The sequence below is a fragment of the Anser brachyrhynchus genome (assembly GCF_964034855.1).
Source record: "Anser brachyrhynchus genome assembly, chromosome: 11".
Taxonomy (NCBI): domain Eukaryota; kingdom Metazoa; phylum Chordata; class Aves; order Anseriformes; family Anatidae; genus Anser; species Anser brachyrhynchus.
Genome location: NC_137706.1, coordinates 8,531,592 through 8,549,242, shown reverse-complemented (window position 1 = coordinate 8,549,242; position 17,651 = coordinate 8,531,592). Strand labels below are relative to the sequence as shown.

At 44.9% G+C, this 17,651-nt stretch overlaps 1 protein-coding gene across 7 annotated transcripts in view; it reads right to left on the bottom strand.

Annotated features, from left to right (window-relative positions):
- TMEM266 (transmembrane protein 266) overlaps nt 1–17,551 on the bottom strand; it is a 78,446-nt gene extending 60,895 nt beyond the window's left edge. The window contains exons 1-2 of one of the 7 annotated variants that reach the window (XM_080551351.1): nt 17,325–17,551; nt 1,633–1,803 (exon numbers count right to left, since the gene is read on the bottom strand). The gene's annotated coding sequence lies outside the window, so the exon portion shown is untranslated. Of the gene's footprint in view, nt 1–1,362; nt 1,584–1,632; nt 1,804–16,879; nt 17,132–17,324 lie in introns of those variants that run through there. The other 6 variants (XM_080551350.1, XM_080551352.1, XM_080551356.1 and 3 more) reach the window with 6 other exon arrangements.
- Nucleotides 17,552–17,651: the final 100 nt, after the last annotated feature.

Here is a 17,651-nt window from a genome sequence, read left to right as displayed (position 1 = left end):
CACAAGGCTGTCAGCTTGCATTGTTTTACTGCGCATCTCAACACCTCCTGCTCTGCTCGTACCTCCAACTGCTGGAAAGAGCACTTCTATTTGAGGAAGGAGTGAGGGTATATCTACACATACCAAGCAGCACCACTTAGACCAGAGGGGGCTTCTAGTGAGATGATCTCTATACAGCCCAGTACAATGATACAAACGCTGACCATGGACTCAGATAAGTAGCTCAGGCCTGATGCTGTTGATAATGCTTCTGGGCTTATAGCAAACACCAAGCTTTCCAGCTATGTGCCACCGCACATGTTGATAGGCATCAGCCTGGCATTAACAGCTCCACTAGACTGAAAGCATCTGTTTTTTTCCAGTCTTGGAAATTAAACAGCTCTGGGCTCAGCTAGCACATGGGTAGAAGGCAACTTGCATCAACTTTATGATAAAGGCAGTCTGGCACCTTCTCCCCCTCAATATTTTGGGCCACAAGTTCTGGTTCTCAAACGGGGAAAAAAAATCTAAGGTAGATTTTATAGTTAAGAATATAAAGATTTCAAACCACAGCAAACAGAGCTGGGCTGATATTTATTTGGTGGCAACAATTTATTCCTGAATTTCAAATGTATAACATTAATCTACCTGAGTCATTTGATGTCAGCTGTTATTAATAGAAGCAAATCAAGGAGCAATTCGGTCTCAAAGAAGCTTGGTTTGCTGGTGTCTGTCAGGAATCAGCTCTTGGATTTGGTTTCAAGTTCTTTTTTTTTATTTTTCCTTCTTAACTCCCCAGAACTGCAGTGAAGAGTCACTAACCAGAGACCTGCAGCCATGTCTTTGTTTTCAAGCCACAGCCATGTGTTATTTTTTTCTTTTGTTTTCAATCCAAGCAAGATAAGTCTGGCCACTCTTTAGAATAGCAAAGGAAAAATACACACCCTTTTCAACATGTTAGTGTGAATAATTTTAGTGCTATAAAGAAATCTGCCTTCTCTCATTAGCTTGGTGTTAATCACACATGAACTTCACTTTTTGCAGTCTGCCAATGGTGTCTGAAGTAAAAAAAGTCCACTTGAATGTAACAGCAAAATACATTGACTTGAGCAGAGCTGAAATTTCACACAGGATTTTTTAACTCAAGACAGAGGAACACAAAAAGTCACCCTGCTTTGAAAAGTCCCTCAGCTCAGGGGAATGACACTGTCAAGCTGTTTTAGGGATTGGGTTTTAGGCATGTGAAAGTCCTAGGGCTGCCCCACATTTGCCATGAAAATGATCAGGACTTGTTACATTTTAATTTGCACCCACAATAACTGTAGCTCATCTTACTTAGATGTTAACCTTGTAATAAACACAAGCATCAGTATCTGCCCATACCTTTAGATTAATGCATTAGCCGTTAATTAGCCATCAGACTTCAGCCTTCCTCAGGAAAACTACTTTTTGTCTAGCATCCTAGGCACAACAGATTCTGGAAGTCCTTTAGGAACTGTTAGAACTGTTCTCTAGTTCTCTAGAGAAGCCAATGTCACCCAAAACACAGAAGATTCAGAACGCTACAATCAGAACAGAGTAAAAACAGAAGAAGCATCTGAGAAATTTTTGGCACTTATTTTTCTCGGAGCTAAGGATCTCAATTCATCTTACCAATACAGGCTCTGTGAGGCCAGTAAATATTATGTTCCTATGTAAGAAGGAGACGGAGAAGAAAGTTCCTTAGACCAATTCCGTCTCACAGTCAGCAGTACATAAGCAAGAGGAACTCCAGTAGACGGGTACCAAGTCTGGTCACACCATTGGACCAGTCATAGCCAGCATCTGGGATTAAAGATTTCACTGTAAGAACCAACCATACTACAAATATACTTCTGAGAAGTATCTAGGTTCTGTCATTCATGATAAATATTAGAGGCAACCTTTCAGACAAAGCACAATAACTTTACATGAATTTACGGCTTCGCTGCGCATCTTAAAAGCAAGCATGTACCAGCCAGCCCGTTACTGTGAAATACACTGCTCTTCCCCCAGGCACAAAGCTAAGCCTTGTAGCTTGGCTTCTGGCAACAAACAGACCAGCTGTTTCGACTACAAATAGCTGTAGTATTTTGTCCCGTTGATGCACGCAGGTTACACCTCACTCTGCTAGATGAGACAGCTGACAATCCTGATCTCGTGTCCTGCCTGGTACTTCAGAAGAAAGTCAGCTATTTCGCACAGTGCGTGTGGTCACCCCCGTCGTACTGCTCGTGGCTGGGAGAAACCTCACCTGGCCACGTGGAGCCTAAACCACAGGACTGGATGGCCTTATCAGAGCACGCAGCATGCTGATAATCATTATTTTAACAAACAGCTAATACACTCATGTGCATAGCCCTGGCTCCCTCAGCAGGCAATGGCATGCACTTACTACGTGCCAGCTGCTGGGTTTCTGCCACAAATTACTGGTGGTGGGGGACTCAGCCCGAGCTGAAGCAGGCTCAACCCTGACAGACCTGCTTACAACCCGGAGCAAGCAGCCCTTCCAGGACAGCCGTGTTAACCCGTCATTTCCCCATTTAGTGACCAAGCGCGTACCTCCCCCCCTCACTTTTAACTGAGCTCTAGAAGATAACACCACAGAGGAGATGTGGCTGGAGTACGTTTGGAGTGTGCCTAGGGAGCTGCGCAGGGAAGAGAACAAACCTTTCCCCTGGACCTGGAACCAGGACAGGAAGCACACACTGTCCTGCAGCAAAAAGTAACCGCAGCGCAAGGGCTAGCGTAACTTCCTTCATCACGCAGATGTAAGACCCTCACCTCATCAGATGGTCTGCCTGAAGTGGCACCGAGAACCTCAGAGGTGCTGCACAGCCCAGGGAGGCTTCTGCTGTCCCTGAAGATGCAGCACAAAAGTACAGGAAGCGTTGCGTAGACAAGCACCTGGCTGCAGCTTCTCTGCCAATTCCAGATGTCAGCTTTTGTGTAACTGTTCTACCAAATACTTACCAAAACAGCAGAAATTGGAAGAAACAAACAGCATATAAAGCCTCACATATTTTCAATTAAAAGGCACACACGTTATTTCCTAGGCTGCTCTTTAAACACAGAACTAATAGTTTCTTGATAGCCCAAAATGTTAGGGAGATAACTAGCTGAGCAAAGTGCCATTTAAAATGCCTGGCACTAACTCTGAATCAGAGCACAGTTGCTTTTTCCTGTGTATTCAATATTTGTAACAAACATTTATTAACAGTGATACAACAGTATGCTGTGAACACTGACCTCACAGGCTGCTGGGGGAATGTAATACAATGTTTGCACATTTGTGCAACAAACTGCTACCCCGGAGTTCAGACCAGGAAATAAGTAAAGCAGATGCATTTGAAAGAGCTCATTCACTCAGTATTTTCCTTAAAACAAGATGAGAAAGAAAACAGGACAATCCAACCACGCTGCTCCGCAGGAGAACCCTCTTCATCCTCCAGCACACCAGGCTGTATTTCCCAAGCACCCGCCAGAGCAAGCCAAGGGCACTGCCCCTCGCAGCACTGCCCCGGCAGGGAAGCTTTGGCCCCTGCTACGTGACCCACTGCAGCAGCCCCCACAGCTCTGTTTTGGCACTACCGTACTTGGTGCTTCACAACCCACAGCCCATATCCAAAAGGAGCTTACACACTGATCAGATACGAGGATGTTCTCAGGCAAGGAGCCACATTGCAATGTAAGCCCTCAGACACCGAAAAAACGCCGAATTAAAAACCCTTGCTCTAAAATCTAACAACTTGTCCTCCCGCTTGGAACCGAGTGATGTCTGTTACAGCTGCAAACAGACTTCCAAGATTTATCAATTCTGCTTTAGGAAAAATTAAAAAGAAACTTCATCAGGAGAGCATCATCAACATTAAGAGGTAGGAAACTTAGAAAAATGCACCCAAAGGGATGACAGCAAGTTACAGCTGCATTCGCTTCCAGACAGAGAGCACGAAGAACCGGTCAGACTGCTGGAAATTCCTGAGAAGTATTTTAACACCAGCACTGCACTAACCTCTCAAGCCAGTCACCAATTGCTAAGTCAGCTATCTCCAGACAAAGACGCACTAGCACCTTCCCCAGAATCTAACCACAATGAATACATACTCCCTAACTAAACCCCAAGTCCAAGACCGCATAGAAAAATGGTGCCAGAGAGGTCAGAATTCATGTTTCTGACTTGGGGTCTGGTTCTCAGTAGCTGAAAGATGCCACTTCCCAACAGAAAACAAGGCCTCCAGCGTTATTAGTGTAGGTTGTTTGTTGGTTTTGTTTTTAAATACCTACAACTCCATATAATCTCCCACAAATCTAAGTAATTGTTTTAAAGTCTTGTCTGAATGAGCAATATAAAACACCGCAAAACCAATACGACTTCTCCAACAAAGCCAGTATATCTGCAAGGAATTCAGACTACAGTAGCCTCACATCAGACATTTACTGCACTTGACCTGTAAAACAAGCAGCAGAAATGAGACAAACTGTTGGCTGCAAAGACCAGGAAGGGCGTTAAAGAGGCAGGATCCTGTGATCATTTCTCCTCTTCGTTGCTCTAAGGCACTGCTCCTTAATAAACCTGTTTTCCCTTGTGTTATTGCACTCACTCTCAATATACTATTTCAAACATAAGAGGTTAACAATTGATAGTTCGTGACCTGCTGAGAGCTTACAACTGAAAAATGCAGGATAGAGAGCTTTTGGATGGTGTCACGCTTCTGTTCTCAGGGCAAGTTGACAAAGGCACCCACTGCAAGAGTAGGAGAGGAGAGAGAAAAAGCTGACAATCCAAATACTTTGATTTTTAGGATCCTAGAAGTGATCAGTCTGCCAGGGCAAGAAGGAGTTGGCCCACAAGTTTATTATTCATACGCTACTTAGAGGTACAGCAGGCACTTGATAAGGTGTTTCTTCAAGTAACATAAGCCCTGCTCCAAAGCGCTTAATCTGAGACAATGTTTGCAGTACTAAGAGCAGTTTTGAGCAAGCTCAATAGCTTATAAATACAAGTTGTTTTAAAGAACCCAAGATACTTTGTGATACTTTTAGGACAAACTGAAGGAGAGATAGAATGAGAAATGGGGTACGCTTTGAGACAGCAAGACTTGTCTTGAATCAAAACTGATAATTAAAAAAATACCCTGTTAACAAGCATGTTTTTTAGTATACATTACCCTTCTTTAACAGCTGGCAATACAGAAACTCTATTCCTACTAAGCACAAAACAGACAGGTGTGCAAACTAAATGTAATGAGCTTCAGAGACTACTCAGAGAAGCGATAGGCAGCACCCAAAGGGCTAAAATAAACTTATCTGCTGAGTGCAGGCAGGCCAAGACACAGGGCACCCTCATCCAAGAGCAGAGCACTTCTGGCTCCTACGGGACCAAGACAATCAGAGAGTTTAGACCTTCTGGGGCTAGCTGTACGCTTTTAAAGCATTTCACCACTAGCTCGTGTACTGCTGCAGATGGCAGACAGCACACATTTATAGGGCAGAACTAATTTCTCCTTCTTTCAAAAAGAGCGTGTCCCATTTCTAAAGTCCCAGTGAATACTTCTGCTATAGCGTGACACGTAATTGTAGCATGCATCAAGCTTTTACCTGTATAAGGGGTCAACCCATTCACTTTAAATTATATTGCATCTTTGTTCTTGTAAAAGGGAAGGGTAAAGCGTAAACCACGAAAATGAAAAAGCCCCACGCGTTTTTCCCCTTCTCTGCTCTTAGATAAGATGGTTTTGCCAATGAAAGAGATTGTTTTATTGTGTCCAGGCCAATAGTTTTTCTCCTAGGATTAGAGAGAGAGAGAGATCAGAGCAGGTCACGCTGAGCCAGCACTGCTGCAGCTGGACTTTGACACCAGTCGCCAAGCTGGCCAGTTTAAAGCCAACCCAGGTAGAGCTGCACAAACTGCAGCCTGCAGTGCTGCAGCAGGTTAACTATCTAAACCAGGAACCATTTTTCCTTACTTCCCATCCAGAAAAACAGCAGCTGACTAGAACTATGGATTTGGCACTCTTTATCAGGCAAGAAGATTTACTGCAAGTATCTAAAAATACACATTATGGCTGAGAGCCCAAGGAACCGATCAATGAAAGTTCAAGAGGTGCATTTTACAGTCCAGATGTTCTCAAACCGTGCTCCACTGAAAGCAGACAGAGGTGACTGGTCACAGCATGCTGCTCCCCCCTCTTCTACATCACTTTGCACCCAAAAGTGGAAAATTACATCTACAATTAAAAATATTTCTCCTTAAATGTTCTCCTTTTGCCGGAGTTAGCATAAAAATGTCACAACAAATCAGCGGGATAAGAAGCTGTCCCAGAGACAAATTGGTATACAGTGTGAATCAACCTCCACTGCTGCAGCAGGGTGACCTTAAGGAACGCTCTGAATGCACGAAAGCTGCAGGCTCGGGACTCACCTGTCCATGCCATGCACACATTCATGATAATGACAAAATTCCATAGCACAAACACGATTTTCCTAACCTGACCTATGCATTTTTTCAGTAGATATGGTGTTGAAACTTGTGTAAAACTGGGGAAGAGCAGGAAGTCTTACCTGATTATTTAATGAAAACACCTTGCAGGATTTTCTAGGGGAATGGACTGCTAAAGTGAACAGTGTTATTAGATCTTAATTTATTGTAAATTCATGCCTGAAAGCTTTTTTCCAACACTTCAGTTAAAAATGATGATAAAAATGCAAAACTTGGGGGGAAATACAAGAACTGGTTTAAACATCTACTTATCCATGCTCTGAAACAAACACAAAACAGTAGCACCAACCTGAAAAAAGCCTAAGCTTGGACCATGTAGCTACCATGTAGCTTCACGGCCCACAGGAGAGAAGTGGAAAAAGGTCACGTACCACTCTGTGGTATACCAGCTAGGATCTTTACCGGCAAGTCCTTTCTTTCTCCTTTCCTTGCGAAGATGCACACTTATTGTAAGAGTGCAAACACGTAAGCATCCCCAGAGAGGCCTCTGACACTCTTTTACTGCATTTCCCAGAAAGCAGCCAATTTTGCCAAGCCAGAAGAATCTGTCGTCTTTTTTACAAGTTATAAGGCACAGAGATGAAGCTAAAACCAAGTTCGAATTTTCATTGTCTTCCTTTGCTCTAGCACTTCACTCTGCTTCATTTTTCCTCCCCTAAGGAGGACTTTTGCCCTTGGCTTCATGTCTCTGCTCCAGTCACAGAGCTGCTTGGTAGCAGCTGAAGATGCATTACGTTCTGCCCTTTTCTCAATCCTGAATAACCCAGACAACTCTCTGCTTTTACTAATGCTGCTATTTAAACACCACTAACTCAAACTCTCGCCCATCACTTCCACAATATTTCCAATTAGCCATTTTTAAAGCAACCCACAGCATTTTAGCTGCGTACTCAGTTTCTGGAGTGAACAAGAACTGGCTTCAACTGAGAAGTTCATCTCGTCACTGCACGGGCCAATGGCTTCATGAGCAGACCACTAGACCAGCATTTCAGACAGCATTTTGCTAGCAGATTCCTTACAGCCATGCTGCCAGATCTGCCCCACTCATGGCTATGCTGTTAAGTATGGGGTTCAGGTAAAAAAAAAAAAACACACACACAAGCAAATGATTTCCTTAGTTCACTTGTCAGTTTTGTTGGCTGAAGGGTTACTGAGATTGTGGACACTGCCCTCTTGCTACCCATTTTTCATGTCTTCTGGCAGCTATATACAGCCAGACAGATCCCTTTATGTATGATAAATGCTACAATCACTGCCATCTCCTTAGGGAAGGCAAAGAGTGCTGATCACAGCTCAAATAGGTATATAGCTCACTCGGAAAACACAGCTTCTCTACTGCAAGGCAGACTGATCTTTTGCAGGCTGAACAGTCACAGAACACACGGCCAATTAACTGAACATGCTGGACTCCCACTACTTTGAGAAGGTTTGAACACTTCTGCTGTCCTTTAAGGCAATCATTTTATCACATCATTGCTTTTTCTTTAAATTCCAGTTTAGGAAAAAGAAAATAAGATGCTTGGCTTTTAAGCAGGATGAAATCCATAGAGACAAGTCTGTCCATCAGGACCTGTTCCCCAGGTGCTCTAAAACAGATTACTGAAGCACCTGGGGATTTTGCCAAGCTGACAGTTAGCTCCAGTCAGGAACTCACATGCCCCGATGAACCTGTGATCTTACTTTAGATCATGCTCTGACACACTTGCAGGAACCATCAGCTATTGCCACTGCAGTCAGTTTCCTATTTTACTGTAAAATCTTCAAAGCATTAAAAAACTAAGTTATTTGTAAGGTAGAACTACTTGCTATTCTACAGAGAAGGAAAACAAGGTATAGCGTGTGACAGAGAAAGACTCAGCATTTCTCTCTAAAATTCCACTCGCGTGCCTTAAATCAAATAACGAAGGACAGCAAGTTTCTATTTTCCTCCTTTTTCTCCTCCCAAGCAGCTTGGTAAACTTCTAGGCAGTTTTAAACATACTGTATTAAGGAAAACCAACACCCTGAAGACTAAAGTCTGTACAGCCCTGAGTGTTGCTGCAGGCATACACACATAACAAAATTAAATCTTATAAACCACAGAACATCTTGGACACTTGCAGAACTTCTAGTACCACGCAGAAAGTAGAAGTGTGACAAAGGTAGTAAAATAGGCAGTCTCTGGTGTTGTAAAAACTTTTACTGAACTCTATTTAGTTCTTCCACCAGCCATATAACATATAAAATATGCATATTTGATACATTTCAAACCTAGGCTTGGAATGCAAACATTACCAGTAGCTTGATTATGCCTTGAATAATTGGTCTGTGTTAAACAGATAATGGCAAAGTTCTAAAGGCTGATATGCTATTGATAATATGATGTCTTCTGACCTTGACAGAGCTGTCTACTGCATATAATTAAAGGTTTCAGACACATTACGTTCTTCTACCAAATGCTGTTCATGCAGCATGCGTTACATACCCAGTGAAACTCATAGGAAAAAAAAACACCGCCTATTTCAGCCCACTAAGTGCTTTGTTAAACTGCATAAACAAAAGCAGTATGCAGCCTGAAGGTGGGATGTCTTTCCTTTTAGGCAAGGAAGACACCACCGTCACCACATGTGTTTTCTGCAATACCAAGTTCTCCATTATGTAATTCAAGAACCTGAACACTGGATTTCCCTTTTCCTACCTTCATGCTACAGCAAAGCATCCTGCGTTGTGTTATGGTAGCATCGTAACCAAGATAAGGATTTCAGTTACACTAGACAGTACCTGGAGAGAAATCTCCTGTCCCACACAGCTGACAACGCAAGTGAATACAGTTCAAGGCTGCCTGTGAAAGTGCTACTTAGTACTTTCAGATGAGGACGTGGGCCATTTCTCAATAGATGAGCTGGTATACATCACGGAACCCAGCAAAGCCCAACCAGGTACTAGCTGATGACAGTCACCTTGTCACTCTGAGACCTGGCTGCATTTCTCAACACCTCAAGCAAGCAAATAACCAGTTAGTCTTTGCTAGTTCATTGCACCCAGCACTTTTGTATTCAGATTGACAGGTTATCAGCTACTGTGGCTGCAATCCCTTCCCTCCCCCCAAAAAGTAAAGTTATCTTACGCAGCTAGAAGTTCTTCAGAAGCAACAAGCCCGTCTAATCTTACAACAAGCAGCACATTCAGTTTGGGTGCAACATCCAGCCTCCAAAGCAAGAAGGACCAAGTTTCTTTCCATAGCTCCCAAACTCCAAAGGAGTCTAAGTGAGTTGCCAAAGAATGTTTTTAATCAAAAGAAAAAGTAAGGAAATAAAACTTAAAACTGGACAGTACGTAGCTCAATATTCAATACCCTCAAAAGGAGTTGTAAAAGTCTTTGAGCCCCTATTCCTCCTGCTGTAGAGGGAATCCTCTGCCTTGCATTCCAGGCCTTCCCAGCATTTCAAATACCTTCATTTGCACATCAAAACTCTTCTGCTGTCTGGCAGTACCTGAAGCTTGGGCACTAGCTGAAGAGCTGCACTTCAAAAGGAGAAATAATAGACTCCTGCTTAGCTCATGTCTCGTTATACCTGCACAAGTTATTTTTGTTTCTAGGGTTAGAACAGCAGATGCAAGAAAATGGTCAGTGTCTTTATATATCATCTAAACCCCTCATCTAATACCAGTCTTGCGAGTCACTATGGTGACCTGATCCTCGCTTCTAGGACCGCAGACAAATTGTCTTATCAGTTTTTTCATGCTCACAAAACGCAGACTACTAAAGATTTTTTTCCCCCTTTGTCACATTACAAGTCAATAGCAGGGAGCCAAGTTTGGTGAAAATATCCATGAAAGTGAGCATGCCACAATTACATCCATCAGGGACTTAACCTTCAGCAAGCTCCTGAGTACTTAAATAATGTATTTCATAAGACTTCCCCCTCAATTCATACAACATCCTGCACTGAAACAAACCAACCACCACAAAAACCGCCTCGTCTCTGAAGCTCTGTTTTGGAGGCTAACAGCAAACCTTTGGGTTTTCCCGTGTCTTCTTTTGAAGTGAAGAAGATTACACAGAGCAGAGGCCTTCAGCCTTTCCCATTAGAATTAGTTCCACCCCAACACCTCAGGGTGCGGCTCAGCGCTGAGCTGGCAGGCCCTGCCGCTGACAGCCTCGTGGCGCAGAGCCGCCCGCCCTCGGTGGCGGCACACCACCAGCGGGACTCTCACAGGCCGCTACGTGCTTTCTGCTCCCAAACGCTACTTGGTATTCCCACGGTCAGCCTAGTTACACGACTGGGTACCGAGGGTTAAACTTCTATTTTAAAATACATTAATACAAAGGGCATCTGCTCAAGAACATTTCATTTGATGTTACGTTTGAAACGTAAGTCTCCAACTCACGCTTTCTCTGAAAATTTCATGTGAACTTCCCATTGCGTATTTAAGTACAGGGCAAAACCTTTTTTTGCAGGAAAAAGAAGGCAAAAGATACCAGTGCCATGTTAAAAACTTGACTGAGCTTTTGCTCCATACAAAATAAAAACCTTAAGGAATGCAGTGAACTTCAACTCTAGCCACTCTCCACCCGCCGCCCCCTCAAGCCCAACCTATTCCTAACAGCCCCCGAGCACTTTCACTACCATGGCAGGGGCGCTGAAGCACTCTTACATAAGGAACCTGCAGGTAACTACCAAAGATGAGAATCCCTGACCTAACCGGCAAGCAAGATGGTTTCAGGTAAATTACTAGCTTCTGATTCTCCCACCAGCTTTCTGGTTTTATAACCAGCGTTTCCAGTATAAAAAAAGGATTTTCCATGTTCTTATATGGAAAAAATACTATTGGTTGAAGAAGCAAACCATACAGAAGAGTTAAATGCAATTTATTTCATACATACTACAGTATGAATTTAGTATCCGTTACGCACTTAAAAAGAGTGTGTTACAAGCCTGTGCTAGGATGGGAAAATGTCAGCAGAATATTTAGTGGTGTGTATAGAGTATTACCTCCATAACTAAGGTTTTCCTACACATCTATCACCATTCACAACATTACCTTATAAACCCCCCGGGACAGGACTTGTCTTTTATCTCTACTTGAGCAGTCCATGCCACAGTGAAAGTCCCTGTCTTTGCCTTAAAGACAAGCATAGCACAAGTAATTTTAAAGATAGAAGACTGAAAGTGTTCATAGAGCACCCTTTGGGTTCACTCTCAACTTAATTCCCATTTACAGTTCAGAATAAACACTTCAGCTGTCACTCTAGCACCAGTTTTACCTCCGTAAGAAATGTAAGATGGGCCAAATTTGCCTGCATAGCGACTTCACAGTAAGCGGCAACCAGATGGACAGCACATGGCCATATGCTCCCCTTGGCTGAAGGGTGAAGTGAGCAAATATGAATCAGAAAAAAAAGGAAGGAGAGTGGGGAAACAAATACCACTGCAGTACACCCATTAAGTCATGCACACGCTTTCCTCCCAGAAGCACATGCAAACTTTTCCATTCCTTGTACCTGAGGATCTGACCTGCGGGGAAGTGAGGGCAACCCTTAGGGGAGTGCTAGGGATCAGCTCTTGTCTCCAGCCTGATCCTTGCTAGGCAGGGACACGCCTGCGCCATACCCAGCATCGCTGCGCTCCTAAGGGCAACCACTGTACGGGCACGGGGCAAGGACCTTGCAGCACCATGGCCCCAGGGTAACGGGGAGAGAAGGGAACACAGACAGGCATGGCATGGCTGCAGAGGCAGCCTCTCGGGAAGCAGCGGCTTCTTCCAACACACCACCAAGAGCCGAGAGGTTCAGAAGCTGCGCCCGCTCTGCACCATCCTCTGAGGTTTTCTTGCCCAGAGATAACGTGTCAAAAACTTTTAGGTAAACCTCGATGTTACCTAACTGTCGCATTGCTCTTTCAGCGGGAGGAGACAATTCAGCCAAATTACGTCTCCAAGGAGTACCTGCCCTTTTGAACTAATCCTAAAAATAACACCTTTCAAAGTTAAGCACATCTATTTTGTTACGCTACTGCTCCCTGCTCAGAAAGTCCTTCTTAAAACAAAAAACAACAACAAAAAAAAGAACAGTAATATTGCTGAACGTGGCAGCTAGTAATAGACAAAAAAACAAATATAGGCAAGGAAAAAATAGCTTTTTTTTGGTTTGTTTTCTGTTTTTAAGACCATTGTGCAAGTTAAAGTGCACCTTGACCCATATCTCACTTTCCTTTTCAAAAGAGGCTTTCAAAGCTAGCTTTATCATTCCAGATAAGAATGTGATAACTTACTAGACATGGGTTATAAAATCCAGGTAGCTATTACATACAAAGAAAAGTTGTGGACTGTGCGCTAGCTGAGACATCATACACTTCTTGTTTACATCGTGGCTGTTTGATGACAATTATTACAGACAGGAGCTCTCTAGTTCCCTTTAAGAAGAGATTTTTTTAAATTTGTACTATCACCTAAATGAACTGGTTGTCCAAATGATGTATTTTCCTATAAGACATTACTTGATAGACTTGAGCGCCAAGTATTTAAGGCAAAACATCAAAGTAAACAGCCAAAGTCACACCAACTTCAATGAAATTTGCACTTTGCTATTTTTTATATATGAATTTTCATTTTCTCTTAGCAGAAAAAGCTGGTAGGTACACTTAAATCTCAGATGTAGCACTTTCCACTACAAAGAATTGCAACTTTTTGAGAAGCTCTGCCACTTGCCTTGTTTGCAGGCAGCCTTTGAAACTGCCTGAGACAGCACAGATCCTCTGTCTCATGGCAATGCATTCAACTGAATGGTTTTCCTTTGCCTGCCTTTTTTTTTTGATTAAGAGAAAACATCCACTGGGCACGAGCTCCATGTATGCCATGGCTGGGCAGCTTGCACTTCTGGCAGAACAGCAGCAGACAAGTGCCATGGAGCACTTCGGGCTTGCTGAAGCAAGAACACCGAGAGGCAGGAGAGAGGACAAGACAGGTCAGACTTTACCCATTGTTTCCCTAGACAGAGCACAGACCCCAGAGGTCCTTCCTCACCCACAAAACAACCACCTTACCGAATAAGGCAGTTGCATGAACTAGAAGCTACTGCTGAAGACTTAAATCTCACTTCGGGATTTGTTAAGGTCAACAAGGGAAGTTATACCTCTACGTAATCTCTTTTTTTTTTAATGCAATACTAAGAAGTTCCATGTTAGAACCTAACTTTGCAAGACAGTTATTTGAGTTGAAAGTTAAACTCTGGACTATTAGAAAGCATCACACTTAGTACAGCATATGACAGCCACTGTTTGCATTGGTCATCTTTTTAAATGTTAGAATCACATGCTATGTTTCTGCAAATCAATGGCTCATTCAGTGTACAGGGTGGCTCACAACACAGGCAGAGCCAAGCCTCTCCATCTCTAAATCAGACAGTTTCTGACTTACGGGTCTTTGATTTTGCAATCAAAACATTTGAACATACGTTTTAACATGTAGTTTTGATCAGCATACAATGCCACAGGTGCACAAGGTATTTACACAATGCAGGGAAAGATGCAGTACTCGCCACAAAAGTCTTCCGATTGGAAGATGTCAAAGCAACACTAAACCCTAGACAAGACGAAACAAAAGTGAGACAGAGGGACAACCTCTTCATGTTGAAGTTATTATGGTCTTGAATAAAAAGGAAATAAGCAGATGTATTTTATATTGCTTAGGTACTGACAAGAATCATTAAAGCTTCCCTTGCTACTTGGGTTTACAAGAGTCAGCCTCTTATTACACTCAAGAAAAAAAGTGATTTTGACAGGATTACAGGTATCTAACCAAGAGCTCATAGTGACCTTATAACTAAGGAATTAAACCCTTATGCATAGCTCTTGTTGATCTATTTGCTGGGGGTTATCAGCAAATAGGTGGACTGAAACATGACAGACTGAACTTTGGTTTGCCTTTCACACAGCCCTAGCTCCCACTGTACCTCCTAAGACAAAAAGTGCAAAAGAAGGTTTCAGTTCACCTTCAGCATGAGCCTCTGGAACCAAACGAAGCACACAGGGCAAGTTGTTAGCACCCCACAGTGACAACAAACTAAGGTCTATTACATATCACTTGAAGTTGGAATTCTTACCAAGGATGATGATGTCCACCCTTGCTACGAAGGCGATCGTACAAGTATTGATAGAGTTCAGAATTTCTTCAAGGCAAAGAAAAAACAACTCTCCATTTTCCAACCCTGCACATTCCAGACTTGCACCTCAAACTGCTAAACCTAACAAGAGTGGTGCCACCAAGTTTCAACAGCACACAGTATTAGGCTAGGGCCTGCCAGGAGAGGAAAAGGAAGAATCAAACCGTGGTCTTCCTCTCATGTACGAAGCAGCAACAAAGATTCTGCAAATAGCATTTTGTTGACGCTTTTGATGATAACATGAGGCAGAAAGGTCTCCAGCTCACTGTGTCACAGTAGAAGTGGTTCTGCAGTGTTCACACGGACAAAGCATTCTGTCTGTTAATTACCCCCGCCGTCCAGGGAGCACCTGAGCTGAGCACTATGCAGACATGACATGTCTTTTGATGCTCTTATAGAGAGAAGGCAGATGGTTTTACCCTACGCAACACAATTCAGGTAATTACCATTCTATTGGTATGTAACGCACATAAATCTAGATGAACACTGATGATAAATTGTAGTTAATTTGTGTCTTATCGGGATCTCATAGGGCAGTGCAATTTCTCCTCCTAACAGGGAGGAAATCACACTACAGTGTAACCACGTTCTTGATCACACTTGAAATTTTACTTTTAGCTTAGAGGGACAGAAGTAGCAACCTGTGATGCAATACTACTGCAGAGTCAGAAACTGCAGTGTATAGCCCATCAGAGATGGAATAGTCAGCAAGCTGCCAGCTAGCCAGGTTTCAGCGAGTCTCAGCTGAACCCAAGTTGGAGAAATAGCACCACAGCACCCAGGGCAAGCAAGAAGAGCTGCACACATCTGCTACAGGGCACCTTCAGAACTACCATCACAGGTAAATACCTTACTAACCTTCAAGAACAGACACAGTGACAAGAAAAAGAGCCACACTGAGCACTGTGTTCTGCATTTACAGTCAGTCACAATCTGAAAATATTTCAGCTGAGTAGCAGGCTTTCGCTAGCACTGGCACTGCAAGCATACACTGCTCGTGTCTTAATTTTCTTGCTGACCTTTTCATAAATCCATTGGAGCTGAGATCTTCATCTCCTTCACTGTTCCAGTACAGAAGCCAGAATAGATGGTACAAACTCTTGCTACGTGTTATTCTCTTTGCCTGATATTGCGTTTAGTGTAGTTATGACATGCAAGCAACGTTTAACATTTTCTAAGACTTGGACCTCTTCTCAGCCTTCAGGTAGAAAAAAACCACAACACTTTGTGCTAAACAGAGGAAAGTTAGTTTTGCAATTCAATGAGTAGCATCAGAACAGAGCTGCAAAAACTCCACTTTTTTCCCAAACATACAAGCATATGCATTGCTTCAGAATACGGGCTCTTTACTCACACTGTCACTTCACTGACTGTAAGCATTCTCCTCACAGTGCTTAGGAAACATAACACGTTTGAAGCAGTACACATTTGCTTCTTATTCAGCATCTTCTGTAACTGAGAAGCATTCCTTCCCTTTTCTGCCTCACAATACAGACCTTGTTCACAAGATCAAGTAACAGTTTTTTCTCTATAAGATAATTACTAGATGTTAATCACAAAATCCTGTTGCGAGCACTTATATGCTACTACCATACAGTCCAATTTACAATACGTCCATAACACAGTCACACTATTAATAACCCTTTTACCACCATCCTGAGTGAACTTGCAGCACCTACACAGGAACTACCAGAAAACCACTGAGTATCAGTATTCGCCCACTTGAGCCATGCTCAGGTAACAACATTTCACAACACATTAGAAGCAGGCAGATTGCTTACCCTTCTTGGTTTGTGCAAATTTCAGTAGTAAGTCAGAAAAAAAAGGGAATCCTGTCAGTCCCACCACAAAATGGGGATTCCTGACTCTTGTGCCGAAGGTGACAGGTGCCCCGCGTTTAGGCAAACGTCCCTTGTCTGCTGGTTGCCTTATAAGCAGACAGCTGTAAGCAGCCTACATCACCGCCCATTTACTGCCTTTGTACACACACAATCTCTTGCAGCTATTACAGCGGTGCCAGGTGCACGCTTGGTCTGACGCACAGCTCGCAGACACACGTGTGAGAACCAGGAGGTCCCGCGGGAGACATTTCACGGGTTCTTCCCCCAAACTCAGCAGACCCGCGTGCTGACTTTGTTTTCCTCACGGGAAGTTCCCGCGACATGCCTCCCTGCTGCAGCGCGGCAGCCCTCACGGTTACAGACCGCACTCCCTCAGACGAACCGAAAAGGGCCTGTTACCTCTATCAGGCTCCCGCAGCAGGCAAGCAGCTGACCCCCCCGCTAAGAGCGGTCCGAGCGGCTTCCACCTCGGCAAGGCGGCCGGTCCCGGCTGCGGCGGCACCGAGGCGTTCCGGGGGCAGAAGGCTGAAGGCTGCCCCCACGAGCGCCGGGGCTTTGGGGTCTCGCAGCGAGCGAGCCGGCCGGGCAGCGGCGGCACCTCTCGGGCGGGACCCGCGCCGAGGAGCGGCGCGGAGCGGAGCCGAGCCCCCGCTGAGCCCCGCAGCGGGCCCCGAGGGGCCCCGGCCGGCCGCAGCCGGGCACGGCGGGTCCCGGCCCCGCCGGAGGCCGCCCCGGTGCCCCCAGCCCCGTCCCCGCCGCCGGCGGCCGCCTCCGAACTTTCTCCGCGGCGGAGACAGGGGCTCCCCGCCCCGTCCCGTCCCGCAGCGCCGGGCTCGGCACGTACCGGGTACCTGCTGCCCGCTGCCCGCTGCCTCAGAGCTCCCTCCGCTCCCCGCGCGGGGCCGGCGGCCGTGAGGGGACGGGGTGGGGGGGGGGGGGGGGGGGGGGAAATGCCCGTGCCCGGGCGCGCCCAGCCTTCCCCGCGCGTCGCCTAGGAAACAGCGGGACGTTCGGGGGGGGGTGCGCGTGCTCCCCCGCGTCACGTGCCCGCGGCCGACCCAATGGCGGCGGCGGGCGCTGTAGTACTACGGGCTGGGGAAGGGGGAGGCGCGGCGCGGCGCGGCGGGGCGGCTCCGGGCCCTGAGGGAGGCCCCGCCCCCACGGGCAGGTG